Below are 27,147 nucleotides of genomic sequence, written 5' to 3'. Positions count from 1 at the left end.
TCAGAAACATGCACAGCCGTTATCTCTCACAGTGGTCTTGGTCTGTTACTGATGCTCATAAAGACAGCCAAGATCACTAACGACCAGTGGTTGTAAAGCGTTTCAGTGAATCATTTTTAAAGATTACTACTTAAGTCATTTTTTTGGGGTATCTGTACTTTCTTTTACTATTTATATTTTTGACAACTTTACTTTTACTTCACTACATTCCTAAAGAAAATAATGTACTTTTACTCCACACATTTTATCTGACACCCAAAAGTGCTTGTTACATGTTTGAATCTTGCTTGGGGCAGGACAGGAAAATGGTCCAATTCCACACTTTATCAAGACAACAATGGTCATCCCTTTCTGCCTCTGACACTGGCGGACTCACTGGGCATCTTTAGAAACTGATGTCTGAGTGTTTGAGTGTGCCCTGGCTATCCATACAATTTAAAAAACAAGAAAACGGTGCTGCCTGCTTTGCTTAATAGAAGGAATTTTGAAATTATTTATACTTTACTTCTTGATACTTAAGTACATTTATAACCAAATACTTTTAGACTTTTACTCAATTAGGTTTTACTGGTGAGTTTTACTTTTACTTGAGTAACTTTCTATTAAGTATCTATCCTTTTACTCAAGTATGACATGTTGGGAACTTTTTCCATCCACTGCTAACAACACAGTCAACCTTTCGTCGTCCAACCAAGCACAGGTCAAGTCTTGGGACAGCACATCATAACACCATGGAATGTCTAGGGGGAATAACACAGTTCAGAATTTCTGGAATGGAATCTGGAATGAGAGAAAGCAAAGCTTCAACAGGGAAAATGCAAAGTCGGAGCTGAGTCAATCTGTGTCATGGAATATGGGCATACATTCCAAATTTCCTGAGTTTAGACTCCGTTTGCGATATATACCTAGCTAAAGGCCAGAGCTAATGGAGACTGTCCAACGGATTGTTGTGGCCATTTAGAATTTTCTTCTTTATGTCTTTTTCCCACTTTTTGATTATTCTTTGCATGTTTCAAGGAGGTTTGGAAACATAACCTGGATTGTAAACCATAAATCCTGAATATTTTTTTTCTTCCTTTCTCTTACTGTACAAACATAACACAGCAATACACAGTTTTCAATTTAAACAAGCGTTGTTTTTTTCTTTTCATAAGATATATAATGTTTAATATGGTGTACTAGAGCTTATTTTCCCTACTGTGGAGAATGTCAAACAACAGAACACAATAACACATAAGTTAAAGAGATTCTCCGGTGCTTTTGTATACTTTGAGCAGTAGTTCTGAAAGTAGCATACGAGCCAAAAGTAAGTCCCTGAAAATTCCGTGCACTACTTCACATGTGTCGATTGCTCTCTCTGTGCTAGCCATTAGGGTCCACCTGCAGTTCATTGAGTAACGCTAGGCCGGCCTCCTGCTGCTGTCAGTTCCAGAATGCCAAAGCTGAAGCTCATTGGCTAGAACTCGAGATTGCTAGGGGAGATGGCTTTGGCCTATGTAGGTGTAGAAGAAAATGGCACAGCACATCTTCAAAGAAAATAGTGGCTTTTCAAACTAGGAATTTCGTGGCTAATTGAGGTAAGACAGTAATTCTGCTCATAGATTATGCATGCTTTATATACTACACATTGACACATCCAGCCCAACGAAAAGGTTTAAAATATACTTTCTTAGTTGGCTAAAAGTACCGGAGCATGTCTTTAATCTTAAACACACTGCCAGTTTAAAGCATGCCCTTATCCAAAAGTGTCTCATTTTCTTCCCATCCATCCCATGCCAGCGTCCAATATCTCTACTTATCTAGGTACTGTTAAAGATCATCATGTCTATCTCTGACAGTGAACAGTGCTTAAGAATAGGCTAGGAACATGTGGGACACTTATCTTTGTTTTTTCTCAGTTGGTTTTGTTGTTGTTGTGCGTCAGGTACATTGTTGTTGCTAGCACTACGCCATGCAGAGTCTGTGTAGAGTTCAGCAGAGACAGAGATAAGAGGAGGGGGAGGTCATTTAGAGAAAGGAGACCAGACTTCCGTGATGAGTGATGAATGATGATGGTGGTGGGGTGTAATAACCAAATGATTAACAACATAAGAAACAGAACAGTGGCGAGGCCAGCTCTGCCCAGGTCTAGCTGATGGCCAGGCTGTCTGTCTGAAGGCAGTCTCTGGTGTCTCCTCCGGCTGGGGAGAGGTGGGCGTTGCAGGGGCAGCTTCCTCGGGGGGTGGGAGGGTCGTCTGTGCTGGTGGAGGTGTGGACCTGAGGGGAGGACACGGCAGAATGCTGACATCATTGAGCTGGGGCCGGCCTCGGGGTCATCATCGAAGGGGGTCACAGAGAGGTGCAGGGCACCGGGGTCAGTCTGACGGGGCAGAAGGCGGGCCGGTGGAGATGAAGTTGACCTTGTTCTTGTCGGGGCAGGGAGAAGAGAGGGACGGACGCTGACTGCCTGGAGCCGGGATGGGTTCAGACAAAGGAAAAGTAAGAGACGGGGCGTGTTAACTCTTTTCATGAGTAACTGACCTTCAGTATTAACGACTTGGAAAATGTGTGCGATAAAGAGATCCTAAAAAATCGAATCAAACCCTCCTGGACCAGGTCCCTGGTCTCTTGCTGTGCTTACCTCATTTCCTCAAACACCTTGATCTTCTCACAGCCCTCTGGGGGTTCTCTCTTGAACATGTAGCTGTTGTTTGGGTTTTAGGAGACGAGGCAAACTTAGGGCAGCGGAGAAGCTACTGCCACTGTCTGTAGACAGAGACAGGGACAATGGTCAGAAACAGTCAGACACAAACACAGTCCACGTTGGGATTTCAGAGCCATGCTCAAGGGCACAACAACAGGATGGACAATGGAGGCCCTTGCCCTTGGTCTCGAGATGCAATTCTACGCATCCCCACCTTTATCCCTGTCGTGAGCAGATCGTCGGTGGAGTCGGGCTGCCCCGGTATGAGACTCGGACCCCGGGGGGCAGGCAGGAGAGGGACAGGGGACAGGCTGGAACTACTGCTGGAGCGCCGGGGGCAGAGAGGGAGTCTGTGTACGCTGCGGGTACTGCTGCTACGCTGCTGGGGGGGAAAGGGGGCTCGTCTGGTCTGGTACCCTCCAACACCTGGGGAGGCAGGGGATGAGGGGGAGAGAGAGAGCAAGATGTTAAGTCAGTAAATGGCTTTGCAATAATAGGATTTGACAGAGACACAACAGGTGAATGAATATAGTTTGCGTTGGTGTGCGTATCTACTCCTCTGTCACCTCCAGACACACATGAGCCTGACACAAGTCACCCTTGACTGGGAGTGTAAATATGCAGCCTTGTCTCATAGACTAGATGTAAAATAGTAATTGTAAATCCGGGACACTCAAATGAGTATGATATGTTACGTTTGGTATGGTTACATAAGACAGGTTGTACTTGGCAAAAAAGGAAAGGAGGGTGGTTGGCCTGGGTGTATAACGCAAAGCGTCTAGCAACCCAAAGGTTTGTGGGTTTTAACTCACGGATCAGCGTTGCACACACCTAGCTAGTGTGTAACAACAAATTGCAATTCATAACATATCGTACAAATTGTAATTCGTGACATATCACTACACGAAATGAATGTGCGATTTCCACAAATTAATAAATACCACTCCAAACGGGACCATCAGGAGTCCAGGTTGAAATATGTGATCGTTATATGTCTAACAGTCCAATCCCCACCTTGAAATGCTTCCCTTCTCCGTTGTTGTCTCTGATGAAGACCTTCTCCAGCTTCCTCAAGTGGTTTGATTCCTCCATGCTGCTGGGCACTCTAGTGATGGAGGGCTTGGGCACCGTTCATGTTGGACATCTGAGATGACAATTGAATGCAGGACCACTGCAGGGACCAGGGACACAACCGCAGAGAGACATTCAAAAAGAAACCTCCAACTTACACATATCATAAGAAAGCACAGTTTTTGAGATTAAGCTTCCCTGGCATGTTGGGTTGGCGGCGCAGAGTTTGAACGTCTGGGCCAGTCCTGCATTGGTTCCACTCTACCAAACAAAGCTAAATCACTTTCGTTATATTTTAACTCAGGTTTGGATGGCAGTTTTGTTCTCCAGTTGGTTGGTGGTGGTGTTGATGGTGTTGTTAGAGTCCCTGTAAAGGGAGACAGGCTGTCTTTGTCTGTATGATACTGAGACTGGGACGTTACTCCCTGCCGCTGCCTACTACCGCCACGCAGCTGCTGCCGGAGCTGGCTGTCCTGCTGAGGAGAACAGATGGAGGAGGAGAGGAAGGAGGAAGAGAGGAGGGGAAGTGGGAGAGAGAGGAGAAGAGGGAGAAAGACAAGAGACAAAGAGAGAAAATAAACATGGGGAAAGAGAGAAAGGAATAGTAGCATTGTTAACACAGCTGAACTTTGTCTCATGTAGCCTATTTCATCTTATCACGTTTTTGACACCAATATATCCACCAGGGTTCCATTAAGCTCGGGGAAAATACCCAAGGCAAAGCTCCAGTAATTAATACATCAGATCCATGTAGAGCTGGAAATGTATGTTCTTTAACTAGGCAAAGTCAGTTAAGAACAAATTATTTGCAAAGACGGCCTACACCGGCCAAACCCGGACGACACTGGGCCAATTGTGCACCGCCCTATGGGACTCCACAATCACAGGCCGTTGTGATACGTGCCTGGAATTGAACCAGGGTGTCATTTAGAAATGTCCTTGTTTTTGAGAGTTGCAAAGAAAAAAGCCATATCTCAGACTGGCCAATAAAAAGAAAGATTAAGATGGGGCAAAAGAACACAGACACTGGACAGAGGAAGATTTCTAGTTTGAGGTGTTTGGATTAGGGTTGGAACCGATTATGCGATTTTTCAATGATTCAATTATTTCGAATTATTACCGATAATTGAGACCAAAAAGCCGACATACCTCGATTAATCGGATGTATTTTTATATATTTGTAATAATGACAATCAACAATACTGAAATGAACAATGAACACTTTTATTTTAACTTAATATAATATACATAAATAACATCTATTTAGTCTCAAATAATGAAACATGTTCAATTTCGGTTTAGATAATGCAAAACCCCAGTGTTGGAGAAAAAGTAAAAGTGCACGTGCCTATGTAAAAAGCTAACCTTTAAGTTCCTTTGCTCAGAACATGAGAAAGCTGGTGGTTCCAATATTCCCTGTTCTTTAATATTCCCCCTGTGTTAAGAACTTTTGGTTGTAGTTATGAATTATGACGCCGGCCAACTATTTCTCTCTATACCATTTGTATTTCATACCTTTGACTATTGGATGTTCTTATAGAAGCACTTTATTATTGCCACCTAATCTTCGGGAGTTGATAGGCTTAGTCATAAACAGCGCTGTGCTCGCCATTGCTAAGAGCTGCTGGCTACCTGAGTAAAAAGCGCTGTTTGAATGATGCTTCTGAGCCTGCTGCTGCTCTACTACCGCTCGGTCAAAGACTGCTTATCAAATATCAAATTATAGACTTAATTATAATTAATAAACACAGGAAATACGCCTTTGGGCATTAATATGGTCAAATCCAGAAACGATCATTTTGAAAACAGCACAGAAAAAAGGGAATTTTTTTTTATGAAATGAAATGTATGCATTCACTACTGTAAGTCGCTCTGGATAAGAGCGTCTGCTCAATGAACTAAAATGTAAAAACATTTAAAAAAAATAAATGTAAATGAAAACAAAACGTTATATTCTTTCAGTGAAATATGGAACTGTTCTTATTTATCTTATGGGTGGCAACCCTAAGTCTAAATATTGCTGTTACATTGCACTGAACCCTTCAATTCTATGGTCAAGTAATTATGTGAAGGAAAAAGGAACACCACAATTCTGGCAAATTAATTACAGTCCTTATTGGATTAGAAATGGTTAGATATACCGAGTTGCCAAACGCATCATGCCTGAAACCTTAATAGACTTGGAGAAGATCTGCCAAGAAAGAGTGGAACAAAAATCCCTCCTGAGATGTGTCAAACCTGGTGGCCAATCTACAAGCTTAACGTCTGACCTCTTCGTGATTGCCAACAAGGGTTTTGCCACCGGTACTAAGTCATGTTTTACAGAGAGGGATCAAATACTTATTTCCCCTCATTAGAAGTGCTAATAATTTTGTAACATTTTTTGACATGCTTTTTCTGGATTTTTTGTTGTTATTCTGTCTCCACTGTTCAAATAAACCTACCATTAAAATTATAGACTGATCATTTCTTTATCAGTGGACAATACGTACAAAAATCAGCAGGAGATCAAATACTTTTTCCCCCCACTGTACATTTGTGCAACGATTGTGCTTTTTTTTGCGAATGCGCTTTTGTTAGATCATCACCCGTTTGGCGGAGTTGATGTAGGCTGTGATTCGATGATAAATGAACAGGCAACGCAGGACATGCTATTAACTACACATGGTTGATGATATTAGCTAGGTTAACTAGTGATTATGTGAAGATTGATTGTTTTTACAAGTTAAGTTTAATGCTATCTAGCAACTTACCTTGGCTCTTGCAGCCACAAGGTCCTTTTGATGCTGCACTCGCATAACAGGTAGTCAGCCTGCCATGCAGTTTCCTCGTGGATTGCAATGTAATCGGCCACAATCGGGCGTCCAAAAAGGCCGATTACCGATAGTTATGAAAACGTGAAATCGGCTTCCCTATTTAATCGCCATGCCAATTAATCGGTCGACCTCCCGTTCGGATCACAAAGAAGAACATTCGTGAGAGCCTAGAAAAATAAAAAGATGCTGGAGCAATGCTTGACGCCGATCTGTCAAACATGGTGGAGGCAATGTGATGGTCTGGGGGTGCTTTGAGGTGGTGGTAAAGTGGGAGATTTGTACGGGTAAAAGGATCTTGACGAAGGAAGGCTATCACTCCATTTTTCAATGCCTTGACCCATACCCTGTGGACGGTGCTGAATTGGGGCCAATTTCCTCCTAGAACAGGACAATGACCCAAAAGCACAGCTCCAAACTATACAAGAACTATTTAGGTAAGAAGCAGTCAGCTGGTATTCGGTCTATAATGGAGTGGCCAGCAGAGACAGTAGATCTCAACCTATTGAGCTGCTGTGGGAGCAGCTTGACAGTATGGTGCATAAGAAGTGCCCATCGGCCAATCCAATTTGTGGGAGGTGCTTCAGGAAGCATGGGGTGAAATCTCTTCCGATTACCTCAACAAATTGACAACTAGAATGCCAAAAGGTCTGCAAGGCAGTAATTCCTGCAAATGGAGGATTCTTCGATGAAAGCAACCTTGTCAACGTCTTGACTATATTTCCTATTCATTTTGCAACTTCCATTTCATGTATGTTTTCATGGAAAACAAGGACATTTTTAAGTGACCCAAACTTTTGAATGGTAGTGTACATCTAAAGGAGACAGTGTGAAAGGAAGGCGACTAGCTGGCAGGATAGTCATTGATCTAATAGCTAAAGGAAGAATCCATAAAACGTAAAACGAGCACACAGACTGGGTCAATTTGAGTATGCAAACATCTTAAAAGGCCATTTACGATGTAGTTAATGTATTTCATTTGCATGGTGCCGTTCACACCTTTGAAAGCCCCACAGACGGCGCTAAACTGCATCTAACAGAAGATATGACAGTGTATTGGCTTCCTTATCTGGTTTGAGAATCCCCTGTGCTCTGACCAATAAGGACAAAGGGCTAGAACTCCTGTCCTGTGTGGCTCTAGGTATATATTTGACCCAAATCTTTATGTCTTTATAATTCTGCATCCATATTAGCCCACAGAGGAAAGTTCCAATTGCCAAAATAGCCTTTTGAACTCTCAGACAAGTGGGGGCCTTCCTATATCAGATGGAAGCACAGTACAGTTAATGGCAAATCAGATAAACAGTTGCTTGCCACATGGTAGCCATCTTATTCTTATTATGTAGGCGGCATCTCACTACCAGCCAGGACAAGCCCAGACATGTTATTTACCCTGCGCCTTTACACAGAAGTCATTGTAGGCTCAGTCATTTTACCATAGTAGCACAACACAGGTCACCTTTTACACCAGCAAGACATGCTATGGTGGAAGAAGATAAAGGATGGTTTGTGTAAATGCATTGTGAAACATTCCACCAAGTCTTTTTACTATAGAAACACAACACAAACACCCAGCCTAACAGGAGGCTCTGTCTGAATGGACAGGCTGATATGTGATCCACTTTCTTTAGCCATCATGAACCTGGTGCACTCCAACAGTTAGTCAGCTTTCCAGATATAAAGAATCACTAGGTGTTAATAAACCAAATCTCTCCTATGATGCTGGGTCCAAAATAAACAAACTCAAACACACATACTGCAAACTCACTCAAGCCTTATATTCTTACTCTTCCCTTCCTGCACTTTCCCAGCGATTCACTAATAATACATACCACTAGTACAGGTAGTGCACAGTAGCTAACTGAAAACCCAGTCAGCAGCTGTGACAAAGTATGAATGTGTTCGTTGTCCGGCAGCTTACATGGCAAGTCAACAAACATGTTGTCCCTGCAACATTGCTGTGTGTGTGCGTGCACGGGTGAGTGTGAGCTGTAAGACATTAAGCTGGGCCGGGCAGCACTACACAGGGCTGAAAGTGTAGCGAGTACATCCTATATAACGCTGGGGGAAATAAGATCACAACAAGAGATAAGTGACAGGAAGTGTTTGTAAATAATGAGGTCTATGAGGTTAGGATTACTGTGGATTATGTATGTTGCTTAATAACGCTGGGATCTCTTGAGGTTATATAGCCCTAACTGAAGGAGACTTCAACTCCAACCCCTCTGCACTGCAGCTCCACTACAGCCCCAAGCTCCACTACTAGTACTAAGGAACATGCCTGAACACCACTATTTTAGCTGTTCCCCGGCTGCTAAACTAGGACGGAGAGAGAAAACGAGAGAGAGAGAGAGAGACAAACAGGGAGATAGAGAGAGACAAATGGGAGAGAGAGAGAGACAAACAGAGAGATGGAGACAGAAAGGGGAGAGAAAGAATGAAAGAAAGAGAGAGGTTAAAAGAGAAAGAGGAATCCGAGGCCTGCCTGGCTGTCTTTCCTGTCCATAAATTGCCAGTTGGGTTATGTGTCTGGTTGGTTAACGAGGGAGATAGACAGTGTTATCTGTCTCCTCCTGCCTGTGGCATTATAGCACCAGGGTGGAGCTGAGAGGGGATGATAAGACAACGACCGCCCGGCCCGGCGCAACGCTCCGTCTCTGACACCCAGCATTAGAACAGACCAAGCCCTGAGCATGCGGAAGTCTGAGGTCAGACAGGAAGTTATATATAGAAGGTGGTACCGTGTGGAGAGAGAGAGAGAGAGAGAAAGAGAGACGATGGCAGGTGGTAGGCAGTTTCCTATAGACTGATAACATTCTAGTATTGTCTTGTCAACTTCAAGCCATCTCAACATGGCAGAATCTACGTCTGGATTAAAGGAGGATGACAGCAATGACACATTGTGCTAGGATAGCAGATTTCATCAGTTTTACAGGGAGGCCTACTGTACAGTATGTTGTCATTGTTGATTTGAGAGCCCCCTCGGTCCAACGGTCATTAGGAATGTGCTGCAAGTTGTAGTTTCTTAAATAGGGTTTCTCATGACATGTTTAAGTGTGGTGTGTGAGTGGGTACCTCTTTGAGCTGGTCGGCGCTGCCCCAAGACGCCGAGCGCTGGTGTGTGCTCCTCCTCTCTCCTGCTTCTTCACTCCAACATCCAGGTGTCTGGACACAACAAGGAAACAACCGATGATATCATGACCTAATTACCAACCTCGTGTCCTCATTAGCCACGTCAATCATCATGATCATTATGGTCGGGAATAAAAGGCCTTTGCCCCAAGTCTAAACAGAGCTCTACTTTGCCATTTCAGATTTGCCCATTGTGAAGTGTTAGGTTTGACATGGAAACCTTGATATGTGTACATCATGTATAACAAGATATAAAATGGAGCATAACTAGCCGTGAGTTGTGTGTCAGTTGGCATCAGAACAAGGAGAGGTCTCTAAACGCCACAGCCTCAGGTACAGCTACTGTGATGAAGAAGTTATTATGTCAACTGGATGGAGAGAAGCCCTTGTTTCATCTCCTTGGTTACCCCCTGCTCTGACCTGCTCCTGGAGCTGAGAGAGGCAAGGAGGAGGAAGAGAGGAGGAGGAAGACAAGTGTAAACAGGAGAAAAGAGAGAAGAAGGGCTCTCCACACATGGCAGGCATCAGACAGGGATTAAATAGAGTGGGTGCTGTGATAAAGAATAGTCCTAGCTCTGTGTGTCTCTACTTTCAAGAGGGCAGAGAAAGAGAGAGGAGAGAGACTAGAGAGAGAGAATGTACACTTCGAATTAAATCCCAAGTTCAAGAACATTGGGAAACAGCGGCACTCCAAAATGTTTTTGTTATTTTAAACAAAGACATCACCTAATTTCACCTTTTTATTGTGAAAAGCGTTTCAGCGGTTATGCTTTCATCAGAGCATCCGAGAATGTACACTGTAAGGGCCAATGGAAGTGCTAGGCCAGTGCTATAACCAGAAGCTGTAGTGGATATTGTAAAGTGGTGAGTTGAGTTATTCTATTAATCTGTGGAGACTTCACATTTCAAATGTTGTCCTCTGTAACCTGCTCAACATCATCACCAAGCTAGGCAGGAAACAGAGAGAAAGCTTTGAACATTGTATTTTTCATCTCCTATTTAAGGGAAGAGGAGGGGGAGCACACACACACACACACACACACACACACACACACACACACACACACACACACACACACACACACACACACACACACACACACACACACACACACACACACACACACACACACACACACACACACACACACACACACACAAATTGAGTTACATGCATGCACACACAGACACACACCATCTCCTCTCCTCTTTCAGTGGACAATGTGTGACCACATACAGATCCTTGGTTGGTCCACCTTCCCTGGTCCACCTTCCCTACGGACCTGCTGTCCGAGGAGGTCCGTACTGCACGTGTAGATGTGGCAGATTTTTCCATGCCACTGGACAAAGAGCTGAAGTGAAGGAACAGTGGAATGGACGGGTTGATTCATACAGTAAACTGGCTGCCAGGTTGGTTTCTGGGATGATCTAGCAATATGGCGTTTGGGTGGCCTGAGGAGCTTATTGGGCCCTGGTTGCCGAGCAGTGCAGTAAAAACAGGATGTAGGAGGTCATTATGGGATGTCATCTCTGGCTCCGGTGGTGTCATAACCCTGCTAGTTCACTCTCACTGAGACTGGCTCCCACACTAGACCCAGAGAAGAGAAATAAAAAACTAAAGGCCTAATCTACCCCTTTAATGACCAGTTTGAGGGATTCAGAATATTGGGCTGCCACTGTAAAATCCTGTTCAACGCAGAAAGCAGAATGTCCATTAAAAGGCCTTTTAGTCCAGTTGAGGAATAGGTTTAACCTAGGTTCGTGAAACTGGCCCAGTACACTCACTAGCCTGCACAATCAATCTTCCACACACAAATACCTCTTTCTCTCTTGGCATAATCTTAGTGCTATGTGTTTGGGCCTGTCTGTCATAACTTGGAAGGATGGTGTGGGTGTTGCAGGTCACAGCAATGTACAGAATAGAGTGAGGAAGAGGAGGAAGAAGAGGGGGAGGAGGAGAACATTCCAGGTCACAGACCCAATGGCTGAGAATGATAGAAAATTACAAGGAAAAGGTGAGGAGTGGAAGAAGGAGAAAGAGGAGCAGGAGGAGAGAAAGAGGAGGGGAAAATTCCAGCCACAGCAGGACTGGCAGCAACATCGCTCTGTACAAACAGTTGACTTCATCTGACAAGCAGAAGCCGTGTGTCACACAGATAGACAGGAGCTCACATGTTCTCCACAATGACACCTTTGTGTTGCAGTGACACCAAGTGCCTACTTGTTCAAAGCACAGAAGGCCAGGCAGGTTAATACAGAGAGCCAGGCTGGTTAATCTATTGTAAGTCTAGAGAGGCCCACAGATGCGTAGTTGGTAAATCTCAAAGTGACTGACAGAAACAGGGTGTATAGACCTGTGAAAGAGGTCAACAGCGGCTAACTAATATCTGTGTGTGCAGGTGAATCAGTGACTGAGTACTATACAAGCCACTAGTCATTTGAAAGAGCCCACTTCCTTATAGCGATGCAGCTCAGTACTCAGCCACTTCTGCTTACAGATGTAGGATCTTAATTTGATCACTTTTTTAAAATCACTCTTTTGTTGCTGAGAATGTTCCTACAGACGAGCTTTGTGATTTACATAAATCAATTCACTGAAAACTCACACTAACACACAGTTATATTAACAGTTATGCACTTTTAATGTAGCCTACTTTTGACCAGCTAATGGCCTAACCACCAATCAAGAACCATTTTGGAGTAAACATTAAAATCCTGTTGCTGCTGGATTATTTTGCTGTGACAATATAGGTCAAATTAAGATCCTACATCTGTAGTAGTCTCCTGTCCTTCACCTCAGTATGCTAGTTCAAAACTAGCATGCTTTGCTGATCAAACTGTGCAGATCAGCAAACCAGAGCTATCAATAAACCTAGTTTCTTCTAGCTGGAATATCGTTAGGTCTTTGTCGTTGAATTAAATGCCACATGCATTCATCTCAGTAGGGGGACTGAACAAAGCGTGACACATGAAGGATAGGTTAGGGGGACAGGAAGTGGGGAGGCACCTACCTGAGTGGATTTATCTTTAATGCATGAAGCATAGTGTATAGTCAATCATTCATCTCAGTGGGGGAACCAGATAAAACGTGACACATAGGGGGGACAGGAAGTGAGGGGGCACCTACCTGAGTGGATTTATCTTTCATGCACGAGGGGTAGTGCACGTGGTGGTCACGAGGCCACTGGCCGGTAAGGTAGGGGCCGGTGATGGTACCCAGGGATGAAGTCCGCCCGGATGGCTCCCGAGTTACGCACCTGCTGCTGGGGCTTGGACCTCTCTACTGGAGAGAAAGAGAGAGAGAGAGGGTGAGCGAGAGAGGAGGTGGATGAGGCATTTTAATTGAGGAGGCTCTCAAAGGCAACGATTTATTAGAATCCCCATTAGACAACGCCAATGCCGATAGCTGGCCTTACTGGGGTCAGACACATAACGATAAAAACATTACAGACAAAATACTTTACAATTTACATACACTACATGATCAAAAGTATGTGGACACCTGCTCGTCGAACATCTAATCCCAAAATCATGGGCATTAATATGAAGTCGGTCTCCTCTTTACTGTTATAACAGCCTCCAATCTTCTGGGAAGGCTTTCCATTATGTGTTAGGGCATTGCTGCGGTGACTTGCTCTTGTAGCTGAATGGAAGCATCAGTGAGGTCGGGCACTGGTGTTGGGCGATTAGGCCTGGCTCACAGTCGGCGTTCCAATTTATCCCAAAGGTGTTAGACCCCCTGTTGAGGTCAGGGCTCTGTGCAGGTCAGTCAAGTTCTTCCACACCGATCTCAACAAACCTGTATGAACCTCGCTTTGTGCACGGGGGCATTGTCATGCTGAAACATGAAAGTGCCTTCCCCAAACTGTTACCACAAAGTTGGTGGTGCACAGAATCGTCTAAAATGTAATTGTATGCTGTAGCGTTAAGATTTCCCTTCACTGGAACTAAGGGGCCTATACCGAACCATGAAAAACAGCCCCAGACCATTACTCCTCCTCCACCAAACTTTACAGTTGGCACTATGCATTGGGGCAGGTAGCGTTCTCCTGGCATACCCCAAACCCAGATTCGTCTGTCGGACTGACAGATGGTGACGCGTTATTCATAATTTCAGAGAACACGTTTCCACTGTTTCAGAGTCCAATGACCGCGAGCTTTACACCACTCCAAACAACGCTTGGCATTGCGCATGGTGATCTTAGGCTTGTGTGCGGCTCCTCTGCCATGGAAAGCCATTTCATGAAGCTCCCGACGAACAGTTCTTGTGCTGAAGTAGCTTCCAGAGGCAGTTTGGAACTCGATAGTGAGTATTGCAAACCGAGGACAGATGATTTGTATGCGCTGCGCTTCAGCACTCGGCGGTCCCGTTCTGTGAGCTTGTGTGGCTTACCACTTTGCGGCTGAGCCGTTGTTGCTCCTAGACGTTTCCATTTCACACTAACAGCCCTCACAATTGAGCAGGGCAGATCTAGCAGGGCAGAAATTTGACGAACTGACTTGTTGGAAAGGTGGCATCCTATGACGGTGCCACGTTGAAAGTCACTGAGCTCTTCAGTAAGGCAATTCCACTGCAAAGGTTTGTCTATGGAGATTGCATGGCTGTGTGCTCAATTTTATAAACCTGTCAGCAACGGGTGTGGCTGAAATAGCCGAATCCACTCATTTGAAGGGGTGTCCAAATACTTTTGTATATATAGTGTACACTTAAAAACATTAACATGTAGTGTGCATCTATCAGTTCCACATACATGTAGGTACATACACACAACAAGTAGGTCACACGGGGGAAAGGTGTTGTTTTAACCAGGTTTCACATGCACTACATGAGATGGAAGGGACTTCCATGTATAATACTGTATGTTTCCTTGAATTTGTTCTGGCCCTGGGGAGTGTGAAAAGAACCCTGGTGGAATGTCCAATGGAGTAAATGTGTGTGTCAGTGCTGTGTGCAAGTTCACTATGTAAACAATTTGGAATTTCCAACATATTCATGTTTCTTACAAAAACAAGAAGTGATGCAGTCAGTCTTTCTCAACTCTTAGCCAAGAGAGACTGGCATGAATAATATTAATATTAGCCCTCTGATTACAATGAAGATCAAGACATGTCACTCTGTTCTGGGCCAGCTGCAGCACTTGACCATATGACTGGACAATAATCAAGATATGATAAAACTAGAGCCTGCAGGACTTGCATTGTGGAGTGTGGTGTCAAAAAAGCAGAGCATCTCTTTATTACGGACAGAACTCTCACCATTTTTACAACCACTGAATCTATATTTTTTGACAATGACAGTTTACAATCTAAGGTAACACCAAGTAATTTAGTCTCCTCAACTTTTTCAACAGCAACACCATTCATTACCAGATTCAACTGAGATCTAGAACTTCAGGAATTATTTGTACCAAATATAATGCTATTAGTTTTAGAGATGTTCAGGAACAGTTTACTACTGGCCAAGCATTTCAAGACTGACTGCAACTCTTTGATAAGGGTTTCAGTGACTAAATTAGTGGTGGTTCGAAATGCGTATATGGTTGAATCATCAGCATACATGGACACACATGCTTTGTTTAATGCCAGTGGCAGGTCATTGGTAAAAATAGAAAAGAGTAGAAGGCCTAGAGAGCTGCCCTGCGGTATACCACACTTCACATGTTTGACATTAGAGAAGCATCCATTAAAGAAAACAATCTGAGTTCTATTAGATAGATAGCTCTGAATCCACGATATGTCAGAGGTTGAAAAGCCATTACACATACAGTACCAGTCAAAAGTTTTGACACACCTTCTCATTCAAGGGTTTTGAGATTCTTCAAAGTAGCCACCCTTTGCCTTGATGGCAGCTTTGCACACTCTTGGCATTCTCTCAACCAGCTTCACCGGGAATTATTTTCCAACATTCTTGAAGGAGTTCTCACATATGCTGAGCACTTGTTGGCTGCTATTTCTTCACTCTGCAGTCTAACTCATCCCAAACCATCTCAATTGGGATGAGGTCGGGTGATTTTGGAGGCCAGGTCATCTGATGCAGCACTCCATCACTCTCCTTCTTGGTCAAATAGCCCTTACACAGCCTGGAGGTGTGTTGGGTCATTGTCCTGTTAAAAAACAAATGACAGTCCCACTAAGCACAAACCAGATGGGATGGCTTATCACTGCAGAATGCTGTGGTAGTCATGCTGGTTAAGTGTGCCTTGAATTCTAAATAAATTACTGACAGTGTCACCAACAAGGCCTCCGCACACAATCCCATCTCCTCCTCCATGCTTCACGGTGGGAACCACACATGCAGAGATCATCCATTCATCTACTCTGCATCTCACAAAGACACGGCGTTGGAACCAAAAGTCGCAAATTTGGGCTCATCAGACCAAAGGACTGTCCATTGCTCATGTTTCTTGGCCCAAGCAAGTGGCTTCTTATTTTTCACCTTTATTTAACTAGGCAAGTGTGCTTTAATAGTGGTTTCTTTGCAGCAATTCGACCATGAAGGCCTGATTCACGCAGTCTCCTCTGAACAGTTGATGTTGAGATGTGTCTGTTACTTGAACTCTGTGGAAGCATTTATTTGGGCTGAAATCTGAGATGCAGTCAACTCTAATGAACGTATTCTCTGCAGCAGAGGTAACTCTGGGTCTTCCTTTCCTGTGGCGGTCCTCATGAGAGCCAGTTTCATCATAGCGCTTGATGGTTTTTGCGACTGCACTTAAAGAAACTTTCAAAGTTCTTGACATTATCTGGATTGACCAACCTTCATATCTTAAAGTAATGATGGACTGTCGTTTCTCTTTGCTTATTTGAGTTGTTCTTGCCATAATATGGACTTGGTCTTTTACCAAATAGGACCGTCTACTGTATACCACCCCTACCTTGTCACAACACAACTGACTGGCTCAAACGCATTAAGGAAAGAAATTTCACAAATTAACTTTTTAACAAGGCACACCTGTTAATTGAAACTCATTCCAGGTGACTACCTCATGATGCTGGTTGAGAGAATGCTAAGTGTGCAAAGCTGTCATGAAGAATCTCAAATATAAAAAACACTTTTTGGTTACTATACGATTCCATATGTGTTATTTGATAGTTTTGATGTCTTCACAATTATTCTATAATGTAGAAAATAGTAAAAAATAAACCCTGGATGTGTAGGTGTGTGCAAACGTTTGACTGGTACTGTACGTTTTCTCAACCACAGGTTATGGTCAATAATATCAAAGGCTGCACAGAAATCTAACAGTACAGCTCCCACATTACTATTATTATCAATTTCTTTCAACCAATCATCAGTTATTTGTGTCAGTGCAGTACATGTTGAGTGCACTTCTCTGTAAGCATGCTGAAAGTATGTTGTTCATTTGTTACGGAGAAATAGCATTGTACTTGGTCAAACACAATTTTTTCCAACAGTTTGGTAAGAGATGGCAGCAAGCTGATAGGTCTGCTGCCTGACCCAGTCCATTACTTTTGCACTTACAATCTATTAAAAACGGATCAGATTACTATGCCAACCCACCACCTTCTGTACAGTCAGAAACACTTACTAGAATCCCCACAATATATTTTCTAGAGGCAATATGTGAGGATGCAGAGTGAAACAACAATGTCCCAGTGTTGTTGCCAGAGACTGCAGGTTGACTTGGTTACCCTTGGAGCAGCCCAGCCCGTCCTCCCCTCACGGCCAAGCCTTCATGGTGAGGCAACCCTACACCTGATAAAATACCTCACACACCCCCCCAAGGCTCTTTCCAGGCCCCCTGGGACCTGAGGATCTAGGTCAAGGGCTGTGTGTTTGTTCTAGCAACACTCTCTGGTTGGTGTGTGTATGTGTGATAGAAACAACAATATTTACACCATCCTAACCCTGTGGCCTTGTATGGGACTAGAATATTCAAAAACAAAAACCTTCAACTCACACGGTGCTAGCTAGCATATATATAGGCCTTTAGCAAAGTTGACCAAACAGGCCAGGTTTCTAAAAACAACATTCCAGTATGACATGAAACAGACTGGTGAAGTGTACAGTAACACCTCTGATTTATGGAGGACTTGACCTACGCTGAAGTTTATCATAACCAGGAAGTATTGAGTAAATGTTGGTATTTTGTTGTGCTGCAAAACCTCAATGTACGGCTATGATCGGAGGTTTTGAGGGAAGCAGTTGACATGTTTTTCAAAGACCTTAGCACAGCAGTGCTTTGCCCTCAAGTGTACTAGGTGGGCTTAGGAGGCTGGCCCCCTTACCCTGCCCCTGAGCTGACTGAGAGGTCCTGTAGGCCTTAGTGGGATCAGATCCCACTGAGAAAGGCACAGGGCAGGGTCACCTGGGGAAAATCCACTGGATTACAGGTAAATACTAGTGCATTCTGAGGGAATTTATAATAAGGCCTTGGCTGTGTTCTGACACACTATGTCAAGCAGCAGTTAGCTGTATCAGGGAAGCAGAGGTCAGAAGAAGTAAGAAGTAACAGGAAGTAAGAAAGAGGAAATAATACGCTGAGCTCTTCTTGAAAGATGTTACTTGTGTTTCTTCTCAGGAAGCTAAAACAGCATGTCTAGTTGACTGTCTTGAAGTCTTTTTCCGACTAAACACAAAAGCTCTGGGATACTTTAGAATTGTCACATTTAATCTAATTCACATTCAAAATCACAAAATATTGACATGTGCAATATCCATATAGCAAAGAAATCCATATCACATGCAATATTTTCAAATGCCACTCAGCCACGTGCAATGTCCGTTTTTATAGTTTATTCCATTTTTTTCTCCTCTTGAGGAACAGTTGCATGCTGTTATGTTAGGTCAAATGCAGTCAACAGACTTCCAAACTAAAATGATGCTGCTTCTTAATATAAATCATGTTATTTTTTATGATTCCAACAGTTCACCCAAAGGTTTTGATCTATATACGCAGGTCAAATCGTTAAGACACTCCTCTTCAAACTTATTGGGCTTCTCATCACTTCATTTGTATGAGTTGTAACTTGCTCATTTAAATGTTTGTTCTACTACACTCTACGAAAAAACAGTGCTATCTAGAACCTTAAAGGGTTTTGCGGCAGTCCCCATAGCAGAACCCTATCAAGAACCCTGGTTGGTTCCTGGTATAACCCTTTTGATTCCAAGTAGCATCGTTTTTTGGTTCCAGATAGAACCCTTTCGACAGAGGGTTCTACATGGAACCCAAAAGGGTTCTACCTGGAAACAAAATGGATTTTGGAACCCTTTTTTCTAAAGGCGTCTGCATGCTTCCCAGCCGAAACAGTTCGAGCATATATTATGACGACATTTTGTGACGTTTTGTTGGTTTATGACTTCAGAAAAGGTTTTTCGGGTGTTCGGGGACACACACAAAATTCTCAAGGCAAGCCAAAGTCAAGAGCATAAGTCTACACCCCCCTCATTGGCGATTGGTCAACAGTAGGCATTCGTCAATGAAGTGCCTGTTGTCATTAAATGAGAGACGCACTTCGTCCTCATGCAAATTCTTTTCACTAGGGATATACTGCACCAAACATCCTAGTCAGATGCAAAACTGCGGGACAAACTTTTGTGCGGCAAAAAACGTCAAAATTAATGAGATATTTCTTGAATTACCTCTGATTATTTTGAGGAAGTGTATCCTGGCTATGGAGTCTCAAAATTGACAAACAGTACTATTGCCACATTTTTCCGTTTTACAAGCGGTCTTTTAAGGGAGTATACAAGCTCAGCTAGGTGTCAGCCGAACTGAAGCATGCGGACACCTTATGAGTGTAGGTCTTCCTCACACCAGCTCTGTGCCTGTAATGGTTAGCCTAGTTACACTAGGAAGTGACACATAGGAGATTATTCTCATAATGAGGCTAGTTGGAACCGGTCTGAGCTCCAAACGGGTCAAGTGTTCCGCCGAGATGTGCAGGCTTCTCCTAGGACCGAGTAGACCCATTAGGTATACTGGACAGGCCTCTCAGTCCTATAGGCCTACAGCCGTTAGGTGTCTGCCTCCTGGTACAGACATGTTTCCCCTCAGTTTTTTCCAGTTTTCTGAGAGCAGATGGAGAGAGAGAGAGAGGAGCAAGACTGCCAGGAGCTGTCACAGAGCAGTCCACTGGCACCATCACAGCACTGTGCTCGCATGTGTGTGTGTGTGTGTGTGTGTGTGTGTGTGTGAACATGTGCCTCCTCATGCCTAATCATTTGGGTTACGTAGGTATTCAATGACTAACAAACTGCACCAACAACCTTAGGGGAGTTCTTTCAGTGCAGCTCAGAACAAGATGTGTGTTAGACTTTTTCCAAAAGTGACATAGTATAGGGAAAAAGCGATAGAGAACCTACACAGATGTCGTCATAGGTCTAGTTAGCAATACAAGCATTAATATCAACATAAGGGAACGAAAAAACAAAGATCAGTTTGATTATATCTGTTGCAACGATGCGTACATCCCTATCACACGAGGGGGAAAACTGTAAGGGAATGGATAAATATGCAAACATTCAAAACAGACATTACGATGTCTTCTTCAAAGCTAGGTAGTGTGACACACTGTCACGAGGAAGGTTAAAAAAAACAACGGCACCAGTCAGATAACAAAGAATAAACATTCAAGCTGAGCTCTTCAAAGTGCCTTATCAAAATAACATCCAACAGTTAAGGTCAGGTTTCACAAGGTTTAGCCTAAAGTGGAGACTTTAATGAAGGAAAAAGAGCCAACCTAGCCTGGTTAAACCAGACGGAGGGCTGCTTTCACGATTAAACGTCATCTGTTTGGATGCCAGGCTAGGGGCCAACCTGCAATCAGTTTTAAAAATAATAGTTAAACAGAGCTGGAAAATATAGAATACGATACAATATGGAATAGGCCTACTATAAGTAAGCCTGTTAAATAAAGCCACATGACAGTTACAACAATACAGTACTATTTAGGACCTACTACTAATGAAGACACATAATGGCAGTAAGAAAGACTCTTCTAAACCTACATACTTTCTCCTCAGGCCACAGGCTAACACCTACTGCTGAACATTGGTGAGGCAAGGACCAACTATGTATCAAACACACCCACAATGATTTAGATTAAGGTGATAGATGGCAATTCCTGGGGGAACGAACAGAGAAAAGGGGAATGGTGTTGACTGACAGAGAAACTCTCCCCACATCACACCAGAACAATGTTTAAGGGAACACAGGCTTACATATGGAAAACCTAACAGGACAATGCCACAGGTTTAGGCCTAGGTTACATATGTGACAGAAACAACAGCTAAAAAGTGCAATAACCATCAGTCTCAAGTCATTCAATAACCCTAATATGGTTATAGCCCCCATTACAATAGCATATTGACTATAGCGTAACCATTACTATACTATCTCTCACCGACTTATCATACCAGGGGAAAAATGCACAGGTTTACTTAATGTGACTACTTACAGTGGCTTGCATAAGTATTCACTCCCTTAGACTTTTCCACATTTTACTGTTACAACCTGGAATTAAAATGTATTTCATTGTAATTTTGTCAAAAATCTTCTCAAAATACTTTGTAATGTCAAAGTGGAAGAAATATTTTAACATTTTTTAAAGATGAATGAAAAATAAAACACTAATATACCTTGGTTACATAAGTATTCACAACCCTGAGTAAATAACATACAAAAAAAACACTTTTTGCAGCAATTAAAGCTGAGTCTTCTTGGGTAAGTTTCATAAGAGATTTGTGGAATTCCTCTCCCAGTGTCTGGTGTAAGGCAGACATAAGCAGGTTTTCCTCTAGAATTTTGAATGTGCTTAGCTCCATCCTGTTTCTTTGCATCCTGAAAAACTCTCCAGTCTTTGACGCTGTCAAGCATACCCGAGTGGGCTCCCCGAGTGGCACAGTGGTCTAAGACACTGCATCTCAGTGCAAGAGGCGTCACTGCAGTACCTGGTTTGAATCCAGGCTGCATCACATCCGGCTGTGATTGGGAGTCCCATAGGGCGGCGCAAATTGTCCCAGCGTTGTCTGGGTTTGGCCGGAGTAGGCCGTCATTGTAAATAAGAATATGTTATTAACTGACTTGCCTAGTTAAATAAAGAATACCCATACCATGGTGCAGCCACCACCATGCTTGAAAATAAGGAGGCAGTTACTCACTGATTGGTTGGGTTTTCCCCAAACAGAAGGCTTTGCATTTAAACCAAAAGTGTATTTCTTTGCCTTTAATTGCAGTATTACTTTAGTGCCCTTGTTGCATGTTTTGGAATATTTGTATTCTTCTTTTCACTCTGTCATGTAAGTCATTATTGTGGAGTCACTACAATGTTATTGATCCATCCTCAGTTCTCCCATCTCAGCCATTAAACTCTAACAGTTTAAAATCACCAATAGCCTCATGTTAACATTCCTGAGCAGTTTCATTCCTGTCCTGCAGCTCAGTTCAGAAGGACGACTGTATCTTTGATGTGTAAGGGTGGTTTAATACATAATCCACAGCATAATTATTAACTTTACTCATGCTAAAGAGATATTCAATGTCTGATTTGCTATTGTTACCCATCTACCAACCACTGCCCTTTTTTACGAGGCTTTTGAAAAGCTCCCTGGTCTTTTGTAGTTGAATCTGTGCTTGAAATTCAATACTTGACTGAGGGACCTGACAGATGTTGTGTGTATGGGGACAGAGGAAGGTTAGTCATTCAAAAATCATGTCAACATCTATTATTAGTCCTTGTAACACATTATTTGATTTGTTAAGCCAAATTGTACTCCTCAACTAATGTAGGCTTGCCTAAACAAAGGGGAGTGAATACTTATGCAACTATATTTTAGATGTACATTTTGTATTCATCTTTAAAAAAAATGTTAGCATTGGGGTGTCAGTCCAACCAGGCCTCTACATTGAGAGAGCACCCGTCATCATATCATAAAACAAGAATGAAAGAAAAACACATATTCCCACTTTGGAATGAGGCCCTGTGTGCATACGCTTTCCGAAATTCCAATGATTTTTCAGCCAGACCAAAAAAGAGATGTAAACTACAGAAGAAATAAGTTGAAATAGCCTAAAGTTTGGGTCTGGTCGCAGATACAAGCTTCTCTAGCCAAGATGAAAGCCTTTTATGTAGAAGCTATGGGACATTTATTTGACATTGGTGACAGAAAAGTATGTGGATGATTCAAAATGATAGTTCTTAAATAAAGGTGTAGATGAAATCACTCTCACTGCGTAATCCGTACAGTGTTAAACGGTTTTACAAAGGGGGGTTAATAATACAATAACACATGCTACTTAGCAGACGCTGTTATCCAAAGCCACTTACACTAGTTAGTGCATCCCATATATTTTGAGTGTGTGTAGGCTATGTGATCCATGCGGGAATTGAACCCACAATCCTGGTGCTTCCAGAGGTTGAATGCACAGCATTCATGCAAGATACCAATCCCTCTCTATCTGCAACGACTAACTCATTCATTCAACCCCTTACTATTTAAAGGCAACATTGAACCATATTGGAGTTTGGAAGAGAGACAGGTTGTGTTCTCGGTTCAAGGTGATGATGTCATGTGTTAATCACTCATAAAATCCCTCTCACTTTAAGTGTGGCTGACAGTTCAGCACAGGGTCGCACAAGGACTGTCACTAGCAGAACAGCATGACAGAGCCCTATAGATTTGTCCAAATGTAGTGCACTATGTGCCATTTTGAAAGGCTGTGGCTCTGGTCAAAAGTAGTGCACTAGCTTAATATAGGATGTAGCTCACAGATCTGCAGTATGGATCCTTTCATCAGGAAGTAGGTGGTTGTTGTTGTGTTCCTTTAATGCCAAGCCTACTACAGGAAGCTGCCTTGTCTTTGGTTTACAGCTTCACGAGAGCGTAGTGAACTGGCTCATTAACTGTTGCGTCACACACACACACCTTTTCAGCATAGTTTGCAACCCTAGCTCTCTCTGAAGTTATACCTGGAGAGAATTCACAAGTCCCTTGTAGGTAATGACTTCAGGTGTCAAAAGGAACATAGATTAGATTATATCCAATCGACTACCTCAACATATTCACTGTCCCATTTGTTCATAACTTGACCACGAGGGGCAATTTTCGGCACAGAAACACTTTCAAGATGCAGAATATCCACTGAATATGTTTTTAGTCCTGGACCAGATTTAGGCTTAATCTGTCCGTCGGAAACCGTCGATAAAGGGGGCAAATACAAGAAATTGCTGAAAGTGTAACTTTGCCCCCAACTTACTACCTGAAGAGATAAAAGGTTTTTCCATTAGAAGCAGTTCATGCCAGAGTAATGTATTCTCAAATCACTCTAGCCTGCAGTCCTCTATAAGCCTGGTTTACAAGCTATACGCTTAAAGACCTGTAACCATAACATCCCCCTTTTTATACAACAAGGTATTGATTATTCTATCATGGTGGAATATGAGCCCAGATTCAATATGCGTAAATGGAAATGCAAGCAACTCATGTCTCTAACATATATCTGTTAGGTTGACGCAGTGCAAAATCATTGCCTCAACATAACAACCTGTAGCAATGAAAGTTAGGCCTGTCTCTGCAGAAAGCCATAGATAGGATATAGGCCTACCTCCAACACAGAACTGACTGAGTGTCAGTCAACTTTAAACAGATGGTTTTAAACACCTTCCTGTTAATTTTTGGTTCATATAAGCTAGTTTCAGCTAAAGGTGATGTGTTAAAAGGGCCTTGAGTCAAGATGAATGAGAATGTTGTGGGATGTCTCTCCAGGGGTTTTCCTGGTCTTTAAGCATGATGATGTCATCTCCCAGAACCTTAAAAGGTAATGTGATGGAATGTCGGAACATGCCACACTGAACCAAGGAACGCTTTCAGCAGCGACAAACCAGAGTGTGAGCTGGAAGGAAAGCACAGCCTGTCTCACACACCTGCCTGTCACCCATTATCAAACAAACAACACCTACTTACGCACAAACTTGTGCATGTTGCATAACCAACACAGACTGGGCCCAAAGCACTACCTCATTTAATTTAACCAGGATAGTCCACTCAGTAACAATGGCCACTGCTTTTCAGGGAGTCCTTAATGCTAATGTTGGAACTAAATAGTGTTAATAGATGAGTTCTAATGACTGCATAGCACATAGGGCCATCAACAATGACTGCATATGCATGGCACACTAACACAGAGGGTATCAATATTATCAATAACTTTTTCTATCATGTGGTTGTCACTTATCATTCTTTGGAGACTAGATCCTACATGCTTGACCTGGAGCTCAAATTCATAATTACTACAGAACAAATTACAAACTGTTAAAGCTGGAGAAATCTAGCCCTTTGAATATCATATGCTTTTAAGAGATTGTATGATAAGACATGTTAAGGCCTCCTTTTTCCATTCCATTCAAACCCAGTCGTGGTGCCCCCTGTCCAATGCCCCCCGACCTAAAAAGTACAGAACCTCTGTGGTGATCAGTGACCTCACCATATTGCATCCATAATATCTGGCTTGACATGGAGAGAGGTCAAGGCTTTCTAGGGGCTCTGTGCAGTGGTATCCCACTGTTAAAATCAGTACTACTACCAGCAGACAGTCCTACTAAACCTGCAGAATCCGCATTGCACACCTAGGCTACTGAGGGCTCCTATTTTGAGAGAGGGTGCACAGAGACAGCATATTGTGGACCTGGTAGCTAAAGAAATGGATTGGAATACAGTCTCTACCTCTTCAAGAATCCATACCATCATAAGTTCTGGGAAAGAATAGCACTCCCCTAATAGCATTTCACCTCTTAGATGGATGTATTTACCTACCTGTCAAATAGAGTCAATTGCACTCTCCTGTGGTGTCAAATAACACTACAGCTTTAGAAAAACTTATTTTTCAACGAGCAAGAGCAGCACTCATATTTGCAATGGGAATTATCGTGTTTACGTCTCGAGATGCGCTTCGCCTGCTAGGCCCCAGTGTTGCCATGAGCGCGCGACCTTCTCCAGTCAACGACGTAATTATTTCCATTTCTTCGCGCTGGTAAACAAGCGTCCATTTCAGAGAAAATACCAGCTAAATACATTTCCATGTCACTCTGATCATGATTGGTATTGATTGAATACTTTTAACATGTCCGCAGATGTGGTTGCGGTTATTCGTTTATTTTAATACGACGAACCAGTCGTGTTGATCCAATTGCCGCGCGCTGGCCTGGAGGTACAGTAACTGCATCGTCACCATAATAGCCACGGATACATAAATCGAAAGCCCAAAGCAGTTGTTTGCAAATTAAACAACATAGTACATAAGCACATAACTGGTTTCAAAGCATCGCCTCGATGCCAATTCATTATTTGAACATGACAACATTTGGCTACTGGTCCACAATAATTCATACGACATACGCAATACATTTCAGCATTTTCAGGGTTAGCTCGGTTTGTTATTTGCTATATCTGGATTGGCCTATAAACACACAAATGTTGGGCAAAACAATATGTGTTTGCGTGCTAGTGATGCTGATGCGTCTAGCAGAGACCCCCGATCTGACCCAATTAGCTTGCTAGCTATAACAACAGCTAGCCTGTCTCGTTTTGGATGCAATAAATGGTGGACAAACGGCACTACTGCACCTTTGAAAACAGGCGAGATCGGACACCGCTCAGGTGAGCTCTTGCTGTCCGGCGGTGAGCGTCTCTGCCTTGCGACCAGCCTGCCCTCCACCGAGCCGTTTCCACCAGGGTTCGCGAGCAGCAGCTGCGTCGGGCTGGAGGGACTGTTGCAAGGGGACGTCGATGTCGGTTCTGTATTGCTCGCGACTGTGAAGGAAGAGGAGCAGGAGCGGGTTGGGCTGTGCTGACTTCCACGCAAGAGCTGGTATGGCACCGTGGCACGAATAGGCTGCAACCGGATCGTGGTGGTACTGCCGTTGCTGCAGCCGGCTGGAGATGGTTGGGGAGCCCCCCGCTGTCACCGCTTCGCTTGACCCGCTGTTGGGTTGAGTTGGTTGCTGATGATGCTGTTGACATTATGTTGATTGCCACAGTGCAACTCTTCCAGTTCTCAAACTTGGCAAAAACAAAAATACTAAGTTAAATCTTGAATAAGCCTCAAGTTACTTGCGAGTACTTTCGTTTGTTTACTCAAATATATCAATGTGACATGATAAAGCAAGTTGGTAACTTTCACAAAAAGCTGGAACATTTGTTCTTGTAAAAGTCCAGTTGAGTTTAGTTATTAATAAGCTGCCCAGAGTTAGTTTAGCTAGCTACATTTTCTCACTTTTTCTTCTACTTGTCCATGTTGAAGTGTTTCAACAAGTATGCATTCTCGAAAAACTCTCAATGAAAAATGTTCATATCGAACAAAACTATTTAAATCACGAAGTTCACTTATAAAAGCGCTATAACAACATAGCTAGCTAGTTAGCTATGTCTCTGTGTCGTCTGTCTTCCAACACGCAATCCCTTTCCTGTGTCCCTCTGGCAAACTACTG

General features: G+C 43.1%; 1 pseudogene; it reads right to left on the bottom strand.

Annotated features, from left to right (window-relative positions):
* Positions 1-1,944: 1,944 nt before the first annotated feature.
* On the bottom strand, positions 1,945-27,147 carry LOC123726596 (glucocorticoid-induced transcript 1 protein-like; annotated as a pseudogene).

Source organism: Salmo salar, chromosome ssa14 (genome assembly GCF_905237065.1).
Source record: "Salmo salar chromosome ssa14, Ssal_v3.1, whole genome shotgun sequence".
NCBI lineage: Eukaryota > Metazoa > Chordata > Actinopteri > Salmoniformes > Salmonidae > Salmo > Salmo salar.
This window is presented reverse-complemented; position numbering and strand designations above follow the sequence as displayed.